Genomic DNA, 16594 nt, shown 5'->3' with positions numbered 1-16594 from the left:
ACCTTTCCCCTGGCCATTCATAACATTAATGACTTCAGTATCAATGGCAGGTGCACTCTTTGTCCCCAACCCAATAATATGCCTGAAAGCAGGAATGCCTTTAGTGCTACACAATTGGTTCAGTTTCTTTCTAGAGCAGAAAGCAATAAACAGACTGCAAGAGTTCCCACCACTGTGGCATGATTTTCCCTTTTGGCTAGGCTTCTTTCTGCTCCTTAGTGTTGACACCTTTGTTCACCTCTGTATCTCAGGGGTAGCTCTCAAACTGCTGAGGAAAGAGGAGACATTGCACAAGAGATCTATGCTTGGCTTTTCCAGTACTTTTATTTTTCCTTGGAAGCAGATATGGTCATTTCCAGATCTGATTGCCACAAGCTGTGCTGATTCATGAGAGCATTTTCTTCTGATCTAAATTGCTTCAACAAAGTTGCTGTTAGCTTTACTAGATTTAAAAAATACATGCTCAATATAGACCAGGGAAATAACATAAAGGGAAAGGGTTGAACATTACCCTCCCCAGCATCTCTACTACGATCAAATTTAGAACCAGGGCTTTTTTTGAGTAGGAATGCACAGGAACACAGTTTCAGCTGGCTTTGCATAAGGGGGCATGGCCTAATATGCAAATAAGTTTCTGGTGGGCTTTGAAAAAGTCCTGTGCGAAACAATGATGACATCTGGGGGGTGGCCTAATATGCAAATGAGTTCCTGCTGGGCTTTTCCTACAAAAAAGCCCTGTTTAGAACCTCTTGTGGAAAAAAATAAAATTGTGAGATACATTAATGTGTAGTTCAACCATAGTTAGTGTCTTCAAACAATCAGGGAGGGAGGCTAGTTGTAGCTTTCCAAAACTTAAATTATGCCCAAAGAATCCACATACTTTTTCTATCTGAATAATCTTGCCTTGTATATACATAATTCTACTCATTTCTTAGCTATTCAGGATCTGTAAGTATGTCTGTTATACTGCAGACTAGTACACAAGATATATGAACAATGCAGCCAGGTATTCTTCTGCTGTTGGATGGAGGGATCAGTTATATTATCTGGATTACTGCTTATATTGTGTTTAACAGTAAGAAATATATTTTTGTCTTGTTTGAAGCAGAAAATTTCTATGTATTTAGTACAGAAGTTTAAATTTTTGGTGCTTATAAACCACAGGTAATTCCAGTGATTGCTATCTTTGCCGAGCTAAAATTAAAACCAAGACTGAGTAATGCATTTCTAGGGTAAATGATCTTATGTGCATGTATAATTAATTTTCATGGCTTTAAATGCTTGATTGTAGAGTACATTGGAGCCCCAGATAATTCAGGGAGGAGAAAAAAAAAATTAAGTTCAGTTTATTTAAATCTTGTTGTTAGACACATAATTTGGGCTCATATTTTAGTTTTGTACTTTGGTTATTTTTTATGTGTCCATGCATTCTGCCATGTAAATAAACCTTCTATACAATTGCAGCATTTAAACATACTTCAAAGATACACATGATCAGATTCACATTTGTTGAAGAACACCAAGCTCCATTCATCCTTTGGTGATCCCAAACAGATGAACACAAATTGTTCTTCAATAAACAGATTGCCAGATCTGAGGCTATGCAGTATTGTCCTCATCAAGTTTGTTTGGAAGTCAGTTGCACTGATTTTAATGGGATTTTCTTCCAAGTGTGTGTACTTATGCTTGAAGCCATGTATTCTAGACCTCTACACAGTTACCAAGAAGTACATCCCACAGAGGTCAGTGAAGCTTATAAGAATAGAACTGAAGCTTTAGATCCTGGATCTTTTATGAGTTGGCCAAGAGCTACAGTTCTGTGTTTTCTCCTATAAAGTTGCCATATTACAAACAACTTGTAGAGTTTCCCTCTGTGTTCAGATCTGCTGCTGAGTCAGTAGGAGATCACACAGCAATGGCTCCATTTAGACATCACAAAAATGATGGTTTATACACTCATGGTTTCATCAAACCTCAGTTGCTTGTGACATCAGAATGCAAATGGTCAACAAACCAGTTTGGCTCTACCTGGGATTTGAAATTAGAGTGGATCACTGATTGATTAACCATAGTGTAAACCAAATTGCCCTCTAAAAGAGGTTAGGGGATTTAGGTGGTGGGCAAAGATGGCTCAGCAGGATACAGAATCTGTGTATACAGGAGATGACCGCCAGAATTTTCCTCTAAATAATGAGGAAGATGTTGGTAAAATACAATTGGATTTTATTTGAAAATTCAGTCAAGCATACAAGTAAATAAATTCACTCAATCAAACACACAGTCTTAATAAAAACAGCAATGAAATAGACAGGGGATAACATATAAGGGTAAATACACAGACAAGGCAACACTGTACCTCTTGCAGTCTTCTTGGAACACTCCGATAGTGACAAAAAAGGGATGGGGGAGCAGGATATGACCTGTGTGTCTTACTATTGGGGGGCCTAAACTGATCCGGTTTTGGGAGTGAATCTATACAGCAGGGTAGGTAGGCTGTCAGATGCACACCTTCGGATCATTGGGTCAGACCTTTTAAGAACTTCCTTGTGCCCTCAGGGGGAGAAGGTCAGATGACCTATGACTCTGGGTCAGGTGGGTCATGATGCGGGGACATGTGGTACATGACCTCAGAAAAGGGGAGGCTTGGGGGGGGCGGAGCGTCGTCGGGGAATGGCGGACGCGTTCTAATGAAGCTCCCTAACTCTACCCATTACTAAGCCCTCATTGCTGGCTAAATCATTAGCAAAATACCAGAAAAGACGGGGGGAAATGCAACTAGAAGTACTTCCTCAACCCAGAGTGGCATAGACTCGTATTTTCACTCAGGAATGGAAAAAAAAGGCAAAGAGTGTCTCAGGATCCTCTAATAAGGCAACACCCCAAGGAGAGCTCTGATGAAGCTCTGGTCACCCGTCAAGATTTATTGGAATTCAAACAAGATCTGCGAGTTTATATAAAAGAATCCATGGAAGAGGTGCTGGCCCCTATGAGAACTGAGATTAAACAGATAACAGAAATGCTGGAGGAGACCTCCAAAATGGCGTCTGAGATCGAAACAAAGGCTGTGACGCAGATACAAAAATTACAAGGGTCAGAACAAAATATTATGGAGAGACTTTTAACACTTGAGAATAAATGGAGGTCTTATAATCTTAAGGTGACGGGGCTGGATGAGTCAATTGATTCTAAAGGAGACCTATCCTTATATCAACCTGGCTGGGGAAAGCATTGGAATTGGAGGAAGACATTGCACTGGCCATAATAAAAGCATATTGACTGGGTTCACTGGCGAGAGCTAATCAAAATCGGCCCAGAGATGTATTAATACAATTTCTCTACCCCAGATCTAGTAATAAAGTAACGAGATAAAGAAACGAGAAAAAAAGGCAACCTTATGCATGAGGGTAAAAAGATTCAAATACTCCTAGACCTAGCTCTGGAAGCCATACAAAAAAGAAAGCAGCTGAACGTCGTTGCTTCCAAACTGTTCAAAGAAAAAATTCGATTCCATTGGAGTGCAGCATCAGATATGCATATTTACCAAGGGGGAAAACTACTGGAAGCATTGGATATACCGTCGGGGCACGATCTCCTAAAAAGTCTGAACATAACTCTAAACACAGAGGAAGAGCAGCAGCTTCATCAGTCTGAACATTGTGAAGAGAACTAAAATACATTCAGAACTAGACTCTCATAAATAATTGCTTCACTGAAGGACCATCGAAATGGGAAATAACACAGCGGGGGTTTTTTGTTTCTTTTTTTCTGTTATATATATACGTTGGTGTTATTACTGTTCATATAATTCTGTATGTTCATATAATTCTGTATAATGCTGTTTGATTGAATTCTCGGGATAGTTTGCGAGGTGAAACATGACAGAGTTTCCTTTCTAGGCTTGCTCTTCCTCTATTTAAATATATTTTCTTCCATGGAGTACCTTTTATAATTAATTGATATTTTGTGATTTGAAGGGTTTCCTCTAACTTTATGCTATTTCTTGGGTGGCTTTCTCCTGTTTCGTCTTTCTTCTCTCTCCTCATTTCTTTCTTTAGTATATTTCTTTCTCTTCTTGGTCTACAATGCCCTTCCCCTTTTTCACGACTTCTGCTTTGTTTTCAGTACTTAGTATGAATTAAATGATCACCACTTGGCTTAATCTCAGCCATTGCCCCATGAATATCACATCATTGATTTTAAAGGATAGTTATTGTTCCTCTTGGGTTAGAGTCATCCATCAGAAATTGTCTGCGCTTGGCTTTTCACCTGAATCTCTCCAGATATAGTCAATCTCAGCCATAGTCAAACAGAGACTACAAGACATTGAGAGACAGAATGATATTGCCAAGGTTCCGGATTATCTAGCTCCCCCTCAAAGGAGATATGTGTTAGCTCCAGCCCCCTATCTCTCAACTCTAACAATATCATCCCACAGAAGGGCTTTTTCTATGGCCCATTGTAATATCTTTCCTTCAGCAGTCGTTGAGGGCCGCTTTAGAAAGGTGCCTATGGCTGAGTGGGTTTGTCCTTGCGATGCAGATAAAGTTGAAACGATTGATCATGTTTTGTTTGGGTGTGGTCTATACCCTGGCATACGAGCCAGGTACATTTATTCTTTGTTGGAGGGATGTCTCAGGTTTTCTGATTTCAAAATCAGAAATATGCTGTTATCAGATTTTAACCCCCAATTCACAATTAATTGTGCCAAATTTATGGCGGCAGCTAGGAGAATTCGTGAGGATTATGTAAAGAAGGGGTCCTGAACCGACTGTTTTTTGAATATTTCCAAGCTTGTATTTTATCTTTTCTTAAATGCCTGAGTACTCTGTATACCATCACAAATGCTACTGAAACTGATATAAATACAGAGACCATGCATAAAGTTGCCAAATTTTGTTCCCATGCAATCAAATTGCATTTTATGGTTCTTACAAGTTAACGTCGAGGTAACAGATTGTAATTTTAACCAGTGTGTTCTAGTTAATATTTCTTCTGGAGCTGTATAATTTTTAAATTTTAAATTTTTTATTATATGTACTATATTTGTTAAGCTAGAGGATGTTTGACCACTACTGTATTATTTGTCATATCTCATTATTCACACTAATGTCCTATATTTTATTTTCACATTTATTTTTTAAATATCTTACGTTTTACTTATTTAGGTCCATCTTGATTTTTACAATTTTTATGTGGTTGTTGTTGGCCTGCATTGTGCTGTGTATTTGGTCATGGACCGTAATAAAGCAAACTGAACTGACTATTTATTCTTGAATTAAATTCCTATATAGGTTAAATTAAAAATAAAGTCATCTTTCTGATCAATATCTCTTACCAAAAATGATTTTAACAGCTATGATAAATACTACAGAATTAAGAAAGGGTAGTAGAAATCTATTTATTATGAATATCTATATTATCATTATTCAGTTTATTTATTAATATTTCATAGGTTTTGGCTCTTCTTTTTCACTATTAATGTCGATAATGCTTAAGTTCATAGACTTGTGTTTATCTGACATAGTTTAGGAACCCTATGGTGTAGATGTAAGTTGTGCATATATGTGTGTATATATATGTGTAGATGTGTATATGTATGTATATATAAGTGCATGTGTATGTGAGTCTGTGTGGGTGAAGATGTGTAAGTATGTGTATTTATGTGCATATAAGTGTGTGTGTGTGTGTAGGTGTATATATGTGTGTATATGTGTGGAGGTATGTAGGTATATATTTATGCATGTGTGAGTATATGTGTGTGTGTGTATATGTATGTATGTATATATGGATATATATATATATATATGGATGTACTTTTTGTTGCACTCTATGAGGAAGGACAAGTGAGAAAGGCTGGACTATTCTTATAGTGTATGGGAACGGGCTGTAATCTATATGTAGAGTTACAAAAGTTTAAATATCAAAAGTTGTGGGCCATTATAAAAAAATGCTGCATATTATAAATACTTTAGAGCAGGGGTCCCCAACCCCCAGGCCACGGACTGGTACTGGTCCGTGGCCTGTTTCCAAGTGGGCCGTGCAGCTGCCAGCCCCCCCCCCCCCCGTGCAGCCTCGCCGTCCCCCGTTTATACCACTTTAAGGCCAGGGAAGGAGCCATGAAGTGCTTTCCAGGCCGACCTCCCCCACCCCCTGCTGATCAGCTGATCCAATCAGCGGGGGAAACCGCAGCAGCAGTGGCGAGCGCCTGCTGAAACAGGCACGCTGCCTGTAGTTTTCCTGGCCAATTGGATCAGCTGATCAGCGGGGGGAGGGGAAGGTTGGTCTGGAAGGTGCTTCACCTTAAAGTGGTAAAGTGGCCTTAAAGTGGTAAAAACAGGAGGCAGTGATGCTGCATGGGGGTGGGCAGCAAGGCTGCAAGGGACAGGGCAGAAGAGGAAACAGGGGGGGAGGAGGTGCTGCTGGGGGACGGCCGCTGGCTCTGGGGCCATGGTGGGTCGGCCAGTCTTGGGGCCAGTCCCTGGGATAAAAAAGTTGGGGGCCTCTGCTTTAGAGAATATAGTTACTGTTAAGAGGTCATTTGCAATTTATATTTTTCACTTTCTAAATATCGCTGGTAGTGTTTAAATCTGTTATAAGAAATAAAGGGTAAGAGTATGGAACAAAACTGGAAAAAAAGTTACCATATAGCTAGAGCTTCTCCTGGTTTAGTTTTATTTTCAGACAAGGGAACAATTGGGAGTAGGGTTGCCAAGTCCAATTCAAGAAATATCTGGGGACTTTGGGGGTGGAGCCAGGAGACTTTGGGGGTGGAGCCAGGAGACATTGGGGGCGGAGCCAGGAGCAAGGCTGTGACAAGCATAACTGAACTCCAAAGGGAGTTCTGGCCATCACATTTAAAGGGACAGCACACCTTTTAAAACGCCTTCCTTCCATAGAAAATAATGACGGATAGGGGCACCTTCTTTTGGGGCTCATAGAATTGGACCCCCTGGTCCAATCCTTTTGAAACTTGAGGGGTATTTTGGGGAGAGGCACTAGATGCTATACTGAAAATTTGGTGCCTCTACCTCAAAAAAGAGCCCCCCCAGAGCCCCGATACCCGCAGATCAATTCCCCATCATTTCCTATGGGAATCATTGGTGGAGGTGCATAATGGCTGTGGGGGTGGGGCTTCCCCCGCCGGCCAGCTGGCTGGGGGAGGGGGGAAGCCTGTAAAATCGGGGGATCCCCCGCTGGGACCTGGGGATTGGGAAGCCTAATTGGGAGTGTCCCTTATACTCTGGTAGAGTACTTCTGGAAGCTGTATGTAATTGTTCAGAAAAAAATTGTTTTGTATGAGTTAACTAGGTTATATAATTGGTAGTTGCTCTTCATAGTGTAAGAGTAAGGTAGTTACTGTTTTAGAGTGTGATCTTTTTTATTTTTATTGTAATTCCTAGACATTTCTTTGTTGTTGTTTATTAGTAAAAATGTCTCAATCCTATAAAATTCACAGCTGGAACTGCAGAGGATTAGGCAATCCAATCAAATGTAAAGGAATTCTAAATGCGATGACAAAAGAATGAACTAACATTTTATGCTTGCAGGAGACTCATAAAAAAAAATCTAATACTAATCTGTTTAAATCTCCCTGGTTCACTCAATGCTTCCAGGCCACGGGCTCATCCAAATCCAGAGAGGTGGCTGTACTGATTTCCAAGACGGTACCCTTTTGCTGCCATCAAGTTAAGGCTGACCCTAAGAGGTGATTCATTTTCATTAAGGGTGCGTTAGATGGAAAATCTCTCACTATTGCATCAATATATGCACCCAACTCTGACCAGAAAAACTTCTTTGACAATACATTTCAAATGCTAAAGGATTTTCATGATGGAGAAATTATTATAGGGGGAGACCTCAACCTGATAGTAAATCCTAGAGTAGATAGAACTCATAAACCCGGGAAAAGAGGCTCCTCAAACCTTTCTGAACTTAATAACTTACTAGAGTCATATAATCTTGCTGATGTGTGGCGCTCACTGAACCCAGGGGTTCATCAATTCTCATATTATTCGGCATTACATGATATTCACACCAGAACTGATTACATTATAGTTTCTAAGTCTTTAATTAATTCTATACAAGCCTCAGACATGGGTCCTCGTGTGGTCTCTGATCATGCCTGGGTAATGTGCACGTTAGATATTAAGCAAACAGTCTCAGAACATTTTAGATATTCCTCTGAATCTCAAAGATTTATATTGCTGTAACTTCAAACCAGTTACGGTAATACTTCTTTTAAGCAGAGCCTAACTGAATGGAATAAACTTAACTTAACGTTGCTTGAAAAAACAGACATTTTAAAAACATTTGTACTACCTAAATATTTGTTTCTTTTCCAAAACATACCAGTTCCAATACCCTCTAAAGATACTCACAACAGTCTCTCTTTATAGACTTTCTGTGGTTAAACAAGATGCCAAGACTTAGCTTCTCTCTGATGACAAGGCCATGTAAAAAGGTAGGCTTAGGTGCTCCACATCTGGAGACATATTACTTAGCTGCTAATCTGAGACCAATTATTCTATATACCAAATCATAGCTAAATAAAGCCTGGGTAAAGACTGAAGCTTCCTATTTGAATAATGACCTCATACATGAAGCCATCTGGAATAAATATAGAGACAGGCATTTTAAATCAACACCTAACCCCTTCTTAAATTTTACTTTAGGCCTATGGGACAAATATTGGCATGTCTTAGCACCAGGGAAAAGAGATGCAAAGATGGCAAACTGGGACTTATGCATAAACCGGTATGAGTCCTAGTTTAGCCTGGGCTAGTCTAGCCAGTCCCAGACATTAGCAAGGATGACCAATCCATCACAAGTGTGACAGTTCATCTCCAATTATAGGATAACAAGTAACATGCTAAAGATTATGCAAATGTTAATCGCACAAGAAATAATTCTAGAAGGTATGCACATTGTCTTGCTGACATTTAGAAAGGATGGCTGTGATTACTAAAAGCCAGCATGGGTTTCTCAAGAACAAGTCATGCCAGACTAACCTGATCTCTTTTTTTGAGAAAGTGACTACCTTGCTGGATCAGGGGAATGCCGTAGATGTCTATCTTGATTTCAGTAAGGCTTTTGATAAGGTTCCACATCCTGTCCTTGTTGACGTTGGTAAAATGTGGTTTGGATCCTGTTACCATTAGGTGGATCTGTAACTGGTTGACAGATCGCACCCAAAGAGTGCTTGTGAATGGTTCCTCATCCTCTTGGAGAGGAGTGACAAGTGGAGTGCCTCAAGGATCTGTCCTGGGACCTGTTTTGTTCAATATCTTTATCAATGATTTGGATGAAGGAAAAGAGAGAATGCTTATTAAATTTGCAGATGATACTAAATTGGGAGGGGTTGCAAATATAGTAGAAGACAGAAACAGGATACAGGATGACCCTGACAGGCTGGAAAACTGGGCTAAAACCAATAAAATGAATTTTAACAGGGATAAATGTAAAGTTCTGCATTTAGGTAGGAAAAATCCAAAGCATGGTTATAGGACGGGAGAGACTTGTCTTAGCAGTAGTATGTGTGAAAAGGATCTAGGGGTCCTCTGCACGCTGAACATGAGTCAACAGTGTGACGTGGTGGCTATAAAGGCAAATGCAATTTTGGGCTGTATCAACAGAAGCAGGGATTGTTTTGTAGAAAAATAGGTGGTGGAGCTCATCCAGGGGTTGTTATGCACATACTATTCAATGGACAAGGAGATGGAACTCTCAGAAGGAGGAGGTGGAACTCTCAAAAAGGTACAGGAGCTGTGCTTCTGTGAGCTCCCACTGAATCTGAGACATGAACAGAAGTATAGTGTCTAGATCACTTGAGATGGGGCAGGGCTAGCTTTGCTGGGGGTTAGCTTTGGCCTTTCTTGTGACCCAGTAGTGAGACTTCCGTGGTCCGGTACCAGGTCACGACCTGCAAATGGGAAACACTGGACTAGAGGATAAGATCCAAGAAAAGCAAGGTAAACAGATATGATTTATGTGCATTTAGTATGGCTTCTTTGCCTTTCCTGCATTATGACTTTTCAAGTTCAGCACACTCAAGCTAGCAAAATAAAATATTTCCAGGAAGACATTAGCAGTTTTCTGCATGTTCCTTTTCCAGATTCAAACTTACTCCTATTTAAAGATCAATGTATCAAATAAATTTCTAACAAAATAGTCATTAACTGCAACAGCAGCAAACTAATTTATTTTCTCCAGATTAATAATCTGATAGCATTGTTCTTTAAGAATGTAGTCTCGATTTTTCTTTCCCATCATTTTCCAGCCACCAAAGGCAGTGAATTTTATCTGATGTACCTTCTAAAATAAATCTTGAAACATTTCAACTCTGTCTTCTGAACAGTTATGATATGAAGGTGAACAGAGTTCAAATGTTCCTCTGATGACTGTAATAATGTCTCTTTTTGCCGGTTTAGGAAACAAAAATCCTGTAAATCTTGAAATCCCCACAAAATAGAGTGAAAGTTAAATGAGAAGAGGAGAAAAAATCCTACATGTTTATCTGTCTTGGGAACGTCTCTCTCCAGATGTACGGTATTTCTTCCAGGATTTATGTGGCAAAGCTTCTTAAACCATTCTGCCAGGCACAGAGAACCTTATATCTGTGGGTTTTAAATAAAGAACCATTGATTCCACTATGGAGAAGAATAGCTAAAGGCAGCAAATAAATTAAAAGACCTTGTGCCAGTGCCCATCCATAAAGAAATGTATCTAATACAACCAGTATATCCATGCCTCAGAAAAGCAGCCAGCTACTATATCAATGCATCAGGAATTGGGTGATATCCCATCAACTTCACAGGCAGAATGGGAAGCATTTTATATAAAATTTCTCCATGAAGTACAAAAACACATGGCTCAACGAGGAATGTCATTGAGGAATAATCTAAACCAAGTGTGCAGATTCTTCCTGTTCTTTTCTATGAAGGCAAACACTCTGGCTGTCAGCTATACATGCTAATGCTCTGTTGTACACATGGAATGTTCCACTATCCATTAAAAAAAAAGAATAGGGAAGGCCCTGTGCATGCAGAGTTTGAAAACTTGTCTTTGTCCTGGAACAACTGTGTTTCAGACATTTATCCTGTATAACAATGCTATTAGGTACAGAAATCTGGTGCAGAAATCTGACAAAAGTAGCATTGTCTCTCAAAAGCTTATACGTCCAAAATCTTGTGGTCTCTAAAGTGCTACCAGACTTGACACTAGCTCAGGGGTGTCAAACATGCAGCCCACGGAATGGATGCGGCACACACAGGGCTTAACATCTCTTTGAGATCCTGCTGCAAAAAGTTCGAAGCAATAATATTGAACTAGTTGGTGTTCCTACTGAAATTGCACTTGTCTTTTACATGCATCCAGAAAAGTTACCTGGAGAAACAGCGCCTGAAGACATTGCCTTCCATTTCAAGAAGATTCCCTACTATCTGTTTCTGTGTCTAAAATTATTATGTAATCTGTCCTTTAGTAGATGTGGCCATCCTTGGGTATGACAATCTCCCTGTTTAGACCAGAGTCATATGAAATGGGAGTACAGGCTTTATATGAAAAAAAAATCTAATGTTCACTCTCAACTCTTTAAAAGGGATTAGAAAAAAATCAGAGAGGGTGAGGCCTTTGGCTATTATTAGGCATGATGACAAAATGAAACTTTCATGCTTATGGTTTTCCTGGAACAGCTGCAGAAATCTGACAAAAGGAGCATTGATTCTAAATGCATCCAATACTTGCTAGTGGAAGGAGCTTTCCTTGAAAATCACAGGTCTCCTTGAGCAATTTTTGGTCTTTGCCATTACAAATCTCCTGTGATCAGATTCTATATTAGGGGGACCAGTCTTTGCTAAGCACAGAGTGTTTTCTGTTCTGAGATAAGAAATTAGAGCTAAACATAACAACACAATTTACTTAATGGTTGATCGTATGTTGTTCTTGCCTTTGTCTGATGCATAAAGATCATGAGTTCATACACAGACAGCAATGTCTTCTTTGTTTATCTGGGAGTTCTTAAAATGTAGTGTCTGCTAGAACCAGAACCACTAAGCCAATGTGGTGTGGTAGTTAGCCTGTTGAACTAGGATCTTGGAGAGCCGGGTTAAAATCTGCACTGATGCCATGGAAGTTTGTGGTTGTTGTGAAGATAAAATAGTACAGAGGAGAATGATGGATGCCACTTTGAGTTCCCATTGTGGGAAAAAGTGGGGCATAAATGCATTAAAATAGGAAATAGAACTGTTCCAGAAACACACAACCCTAATATCTTTGAAAAAGGGAGATGGATATAATTCCACCCCCTCATGAATGAACTCTGAAATAAATGCCATGGGTTATTATCTCCCCAAGAGATCACTGAATAAATCAAGACCAAAGATTCATCCCTATAGGAAATTGCATCAGCTTGTTCCTTTGTTCCATAGTGACATAAAACTCCACCAGGTTAAACTAAAATAGAAACATCCTCTCAGACAATAGTTATATTAATTTCCCTTGGCACGCAAACAGCTCTGGCAGTTTTAGAATACATAGTATTTCTTTACTGTACAGGAGAAAGAAACCCAATATGGGCCAAATGATCCTGTGAGGAATTCCAAAAGGCCAGAAGCGAGAACTTTTGTTTGAGGGAGGCTTTCAGAGACATTGGAGGAAGGCATTGCAAGTCATCGTGGGACAGCAAAAAATCCAAACTCTCATGACAAATGTGTTTCAGTTTAAAGTTATTTAATACACTGATTGAAAGAAAATAGAAATAAAATGTATAGTGAACTCATAGCAATATCTCCCTAGCACTTTTTGCTCTTATTTAGACAACCTAATCAAGAATGAGTTGGTTGTTCATATTGAGAAAAACCCTTGGAAATCTTCAGGTATTTATGTGTCAGCATAGAGACTGAAACCTTTGGAACAAACCACAGCTTGTTGCAACATCTAAATGGGACAAAATGACAAACTACAAAAAGAAGTTATAACCTGTGGTGTATTTAATTGTCTGAATGCATCCAATACTTGCTAGTGGAAATTAATCAGCTTCAATACAGTCACTTGACTGAGATAGGGGTTAGTGTATCTATTATTTATTTTTATTTAAGACATTGCCTTTCTGCACTTGGCCAACAAAGTGGCTTTCAAAGATTAAACCAGAATGTAAGCAAACAACAGTGAACACTATGCAATCTTGGGCTGTATCAACAGAAGCATAGTGTCCAGATCACGTGATGTGATGGTATCGCTTTACTCTGCTCTGGTAAGACCTCACCTGGAGTATTGTGTTCAATTTTGGGCACCACATTTTAAGAAGGATATAGACAAGCTGGAATGGGTCCAGAGGCGGGTGACAAGATGGTGAGCGGTCTGGAGACCAAGTCCTATGAAGAAAGGTTGAAGGAGCTGGGCATGTTTAGCGTGGAGAGGAGGCGGCTGAGAGGGATATGATCACCGTCTTCAAGTACTTGAAGGGCTGTCATATAGAGGATGGTGTGGAATTGTTTTCTGTGGCCCTGGAAGGTAGGACCAGAACCAAGGGGTTGAAATTAAATCAAAAGAGTTTCCGGTTCAACATTAGGAAGAACTTTAGAGCAGTTCCTCAGTGGAACAGGCTTCCTTGGGAGGTGTTGGGCTCTCCTTCCTTAGAGGTTTTTAAACAAAGGCTAGATGACCATCTGACGGTGATGAAGATTCTGTGAATTTAGGGGGAGGTGTTTGTGAGTTTCCTGCATTGTGCAGGGGGTTGGACTAGATGACCTTAAAGGCCCCTTCCAACTCTATGGTTCTATGACACTATTTAAAACCCAAAGCTACATAAAATCAGACATCTAAATCCTAGGTTGACATCCCATGCTTAACAAGGAGAATGATTTTGCACTGCAAAAGAACTGGATTCTGTGATATACCCTCCTCAGAATGCCCTGTGTTTCCAGCAGTTAGTATTAGCATACAGAAATCAGTTATGTACAAGAGAAACTAACAAAAGGAAGGGGGGTTTTTTGCCTTAGGCCTTCAAACTTTTTTTGAGTGCATAAACTATTGTCATTCACAAATATACATTCCAGATTAGACCATGGTTGCTGTGATTACATTCCTGGTTAATACTTCAGATTTCCAAAGAGGCAAACTAAAAATGAATTTTAAAATGATGCAGAACTTTAAAAATTCTGATATTTGTTAAGATGTGTGAGTGTGAAATACTGCCTTTAATCCTGCAACTGAAAGCATTTTCAACACTATGTCAAGCTTCCTTCATCAACTGGATTAAAACCATCCCCCCTCCCCATTAAATTGGGGCAATACAGTTATTTAAAGGTTGAAATCTGGCAGAAAAAAAAAATCTCATCCCAAACATTCTGGCTGTGAAAAACAAATAAAATTGCTGACAGGCAGCCATCTGAAAGTTAGAGCTTTGCAACAATGTTCTAGTTGCCGAGTACTCTCTGTTCTTTTATAATGAAGCTTTCAGCATATGCAATTGTACTAACAAATGGTGCTGTACATTGTTTCTTAAATCAAAGGAAGAATTAAAAAAAAATCTATGGGTTTGATCCAAAGTCCAGCTCTGCTAGCAAAAGACCACCTGCACTAATGGAAAGGGGTGAGCTTTGTCAATTTCCTGTTCTAGTGCAGATGATCCCTATATTGCCTGCCATGCTGTTCCTGAACGTCCTCTGACCCTTGGAAGCAGCATTTTAGAAAGTGTGAAGGAGAAAGAAAATACCATTCCACAAATGAACCTCTTATGATCCCATTATTTCTTTTTCTGTCTGCAGAAACATGGCATACAAAAATGCTTCTTTAATTTCCTTTCTTCCATTGATATTCCATAGACGTGAATTTAGGATTGCAACTTTTATACTAGATAGATAGGCACAGGGATATCCCAATAAAACTACACAGTAATTCTGTATGGACTTTTTAGGTTGGCCCATCCTACTATGCTACTTTCATTCATTTACTATCATTTTATAACATTTCATTATAGAAATCCAATACTTAAGGTTATGTTGGTCAGCTAGATCTATGTTGGTCAAACATCTTTTCAATTTCATGTAAAGCAGTGGTATTCAACTTATGAGTCAGGGTTCACTTGAGGGTCACAAATCCCTTTAAACCTGGAATTTTTGCTGCCTTTTGGAAGGACCTGATATTAGTGCACATATATACAAAGCAAGAGCACCACAGCTCTCACTTCCCTTTCCAGGCATGCTGAGAGGAGAAGCGAGATAATGAGAGGAGAAGATTCCTCCATGGCTCTGACTTTTGGCTTTCTCCTCACTTCCTAGTGTTTGGCTTACATTTCCTATCTCTAGCAATCTGGGATTACAGCCCAGACACCAGTGAGTTCATAATTCTGTTCTTCTCCTCTCTCTGCCAGTTCAATGGATCTGTGATGGTAAAATACCAGTGATGTAGAGACGTCCTGTCTGTTCCAGTCCTTTAAAACCCTCTGTGTCCTTTCCCCCACCATTTGCAATGGCCTTGCTTGGCTACAGTGCACTGCATCTTCTTACAGATCAACTCCCGGTGCTGCATTATCATTCACTCTGGCATTGCATTGGGGAAACAGTCCTCACCTGATCTGAAATACTAATTCAGCAGCTCAGAGGATAATCTAAAGTTGCCAAGTGAGTTCTATGGGGAGCGGAGATTTACCCCAAGGGCTTCATAGGCATAGTCTGGCATTCTAACCACTATACAACTGATTCTGAACAAAATGTGAAAATTTCAATATAGACACAGCAAAACTAGAGTTAATAAACCACAAGTAGAAAAACAAACGGAGGGGGCAAAACAATACCAATTGATGCTGAAAGACTGGATTTTTTTAAAAAAGTCTACGGCTGGTATCTTAAATTAAAAAGAACAGGCACCAGACCAATAGATAAGTTCATCAGTGGAAGCTACGTCCATCAATAGCTGCTAGTCAGGACAGCTAAATAGAGTTTCCCTGTTCAGAGAAAGTATAACTTGGAATGCTGGTTGCAGGTAACAATATGAAGAGTCTCTCACTATCCTGTCCTGTTTCAGGGCTTCTTGGTCGCTATGGGAGACTGGTTGTTGGAGTGGATGGACCAGTGCTCTGAACTTGCATGAGGCATGGAAGGGAACTCTATAGGCTAGGCACAAAACCAATAACGCTTCTGTCACAGGCGGTCATCACCTCAATAAGGATAGGTGGGTATTACAAGCATACCTATAGAAGACTAGTTTATCCTGCAAGGAACAGGAAGCAAGTGTTACAGAGTTCTGCTCTGGACTAATTTGAGAGGGTCTGGACTGACTGTGAAGACAAACCTTTGGATTGTTGTGTTAAAAGGTAAAGGTAGTCCCCTGTGCAAGCACCAGTCATTTCTGACTCTAGGGTGATGTCGCATCATGACATTTTCACAGCTGACTTTTTACAGGGTGGTTTGCCATTGCCTTCCCCAGTCATCTACACTTACCCCCAGCAAGCTGAGTACTCATTTTACCAGCCTCGGAAGGATGGAAGGCTGAGTCAATCTTGAGCTGGCTACCTGAACCCAGCTTCTGCTGAGATCAAAAGTATCAGGAACTGGAGTACTCTATTATACCATCTGTTCTCCTGTACTTCTTTATT

Source organism: Heteronotia binoei, chromosome 1, assembly GCF_032191835.1.
Source record: "Heteronotia binoei isolate CCM8104 ecotype False Entrance Well chromosome 1, APGP_CSIRO_Hbin_v1, whole genome shotgun sequence".
Lineage (NCBI taxonomy): Eukaryota > Metazoa > Chordata > Lepidosauria > Squamata > Gekkonidae > Heteronotia > Heteronotia binoei.
Note: the sequence above shows the minus strand (reverse complement) of the source record.